Here is a 3,086-nt window from a genome sequence, read left to right on the forward strand (position 1 = left end):
CATCATCCACAGGCTGATTCTGTTGTCATCACTGGCAGTGTATGCAGCGTGCCCGGTAGCGGTTACGCGATCACTGGCAAAAGTTTTATAAACAGGTATTTGCGCCTGTGGGGACGTCACTACGTCACTTAGACTACCCACGCTACACGCCTGTAGCGCATCGTAGCCTAGTACGCAGGCGTTTTTGACATTATTAATTTTTTCCAGTAATTGCGTCAACGCTACCTGGCACGCTACATAGTTTTGGATAGGGCACGGTACGGCCTACGTATTGGCAAGAACAATATGTTTGATTTTGCCAATTTCGGCTGCCAGGTTCGCTTATGAACCTTAGGTCTCAAAAGACCTCTGGTCTTGGTTATCTAGGGATAGTTTAGTAGTTTCTATGGCCAATATTTGACAGATCCTAAAGCAACAACTTAGAACATTATTCTGCACCAGAATGCACTCTTCTTAAAGGAAAAATATAATTTCATTATTTTTGCTTTTGATACTGAAAACAAAATCTCACAAATTCAATGAAATCGAATTAAAAGTAAGGAATGGGACTGGGACTGGCTAATTGGAAAGGTAAAATATATATAATGGGGTGTTCCTCTCAGTTTATGACTCCATGCTCTGCAAAGAAGTGTAGAACAACTTTATAGTTTAAACTGTCAAAATAAAGTTTTACAGTTACAACTGTAAAACTAAAAGTCTTACAGTTTAAAGTGTAAAACTAACTGTTCTACAGGTACTCACTAAAAAGTTCCATTCAAAATTTTACACCCTGTGGTGTTAGCTTTACACTTTGCAAGTGTAAAACCTCCAAAATGCAGTAGACGGTGTCAAAGGCACCTGTTTACACTTCTTGGTGTTAAAATGGACCACAAAGTATAAACCCGAGGAATCCAAATCTGTTCTTGGATTTTAAATGTGATGATTTTGAAATTTTAAACGTAATTTGTTTTTGTTTTATAAAATATAATGTTGTTTACAACTAGAATTATTGGGAATAATGTCACCTTATATATAAAAAAGGAAATGTCAGGAAAGGCTATCAAACACAACTAACTTTCAAAAATGTAATGAACCTGCAATGGACCGAACAATAGAAGAGCCAGCTTTGGAACTCCGGATAGGATAAGACCTGATATATTCAGAGTGAGAAATTCCATTTTCTTATTTTAATTACCCCTTTCTGGAGTGATTTTGTTTGCAATAATATCGATTAAGGATAGTGAAGAGGTTGAAATATCATTCTGCCACTTGAGCTAGGCAAGAAATCTAAATTAATAAACAAGCTAGGACTCGTAATCCCAAGAACGCCTTGGGGATATTAGAAAAATATAAGTCGAATAGTGCGAGGGTAGATGAGATGTCTCCACTGTTCTGTATGGATCTCTGTGAAAGGATGCTTCTTTGTGACTCAATCTCTTGTCCTAAAAATATGGAAATGGTATGATTAGATTCAAAATAAGAAGGGCTTTCTATGGACATAGAAATCATTCATGTCAATGCAATGCTAGGAAAATTTGGCCAGGATACTCAAAATTTGTTTGAAGGCAAATCTCTGCGTAGATGGCTGGCAATTACTGTAGGCTATTATATTTTTAAAACCGGCCCAGGAGTGATGTAAACTTGGTTCCCACACATGTAATAGCATATAATACAATGAATTCATTCATTTGTAACCCTGCTCTGGCTGTCAGACTTATGCACATCTTACTCTTATAAAGCAGCATAGACAGAAGTTGTTCTCAAACCCTCATTCTTGATAGTCATGTTACTATTCTGTGTCTCTATCTCCTGTCCTACAGTTATAAAAATGGTATGGCTAGTGTCAGAATTAAAAGAGCGTGCTCTACATATAGAAACGACTTATGTCAAAACAATACGTAGAAAATTTTATCATAGAAACCAGAAACAGTTTTCAGGGATATTTCTCTGCGATGTTGAATAACAATTATTTCGGCCTTGTAATCTGAAAACTTCCTAAGAGTCCAATAAAGTCAAGACTCTTCTAATAGCATGTTGTAGACTGAATTCCTTCACTTTGAACACAACATTGGGTGCCGGGCTGCAGGAAATCATTACAATGCAAAGAGACTAAGAATGCTAACATGCTCATGAATATTGCAGGTATAAAAGGTGCTTACTCGTGACTCAATCTCTTGTCCCAAAAATATAGAAGTGGAACCATTAAGTACATTAAGGTAAGTAATTTGTGATTAACTGGTTAAATTTACATTCACATAATGCTTATGAAACTAAAAGACTTGTTTCAGAGAGACCGCCACAAGCCTACTGTGAAAATCTTGCTAATTATCAGAGGCGATTGAAGCGTTCTTTCATAATTGACAGGCTAGCACTTTAGCTAGCAGTAGTTAAAAAATTTAATTGCTTTCAGCAAGTTAAAGAAACAAATTCACAAAAAAAATGGCCACTGAGTACATCTTAGAATTAAGAAATGTACAGAAACTTATCTTATATTTGGGAAATTATAGAGCAAGGAAATGTAAATCTTTTCCAATTTCTGCTACAAGTGTACTCTCTCGATGAGAATATATAGCAGCTATACACTTGTAAGTGAACACATGCTAAGTACGCTTTTCTATCAAAATACCAAGTATACTTCTCAGAGATTTTTTAAAAAGCCTTGAACAATCTGGCTCCTAAGCTGATTGTCATAAAACATGCTGACAGTTATCTTCAAAGATGTGGTTCATGTTTTACTAAATAGTTTGCCGGCTCAGATTCCACTAATAGACCATATAAACAACTATTGATTACTTACGTGAGTTCTGACCATTCCTGTGCTGCAATTGGTGCATCGATTCACAAGGTGTCACAATGAAGCTTCTTGAAGTAGTGTCTTTCAAAACTCAAAAAAAGACTCTGCTCAAGCTGACTCAAGAATATTGTGCAGCCAAAGGCGAGGCCAACTCGGGCATTATAAAAGAGTGGGAACCAAAACGACAGTCCATTGGATGTAAGATGTAAGTAGCTGATCCAACTTCTTTACACTTCACTTGTTCACACACAACAGGTTATCGGACACCTGCGATAGCCACGTAAATGTCACAACAATTAACACACTGCTAAAG

The 3,086-nt window shown here is 36.7% G+C and overlaps 2 protein-coding genes across 10 annotated transcripts in view; both read left to right on the forward strand.

Annotated features, from left to right (window-relative positions):
- Positions 1 to 3,086, forward strand: part of LOC113213811 (uncharacterized) — a 53,197-nt gene that overhangs the window by 35,056 nt on the left and 15,055 nt on the right. For 2 of the 9 annotated variants that reach the window (XM_052270711.1, XM_052270718.1), the window contains exon 2: positions 2,122 to 2,195. The exons of 6 other annotated variants lie outside the window; for them this stretch is intronic. The gene's annotated coding sequence lies outside the window, so the exon portion shown is untranslated. The remainder of the gene's footprint in view (positions 1 to 2,121; positions 2,196 to 3,086) is intronic. One more of the 9 variants, XM_052270714.1, reaches the window with a different exon arrangement.
- LOC113209941 (uncharacterized) overlaps positions 1 to 3,086 on the forward strand; it is a 35,505-nt gene that overhangs the window by 27,931 nt on the left and 4,488 nt on the right. The gene's annotated exons all lie outside the window — the stretch shown is intronic.

The sequence above is a fragment of the Frankliniella occidentalis genome, unplaced genomic scaffold (assembly GCF_000697945.3).
Source record: "Frankliniella occidentalis isolate FOCC.00 unplaced genomic scaffold, Focc_3.1 Scaffold135, whole genome shotgun sequence".
In the NCBI taxonomy this organism is placed as follows: Eukaryota; Metazoa; Arthropoda; class Insecta; order Thysanoptera; family Thripidae; genus Frankliniella; species Frankliniella occidentalis.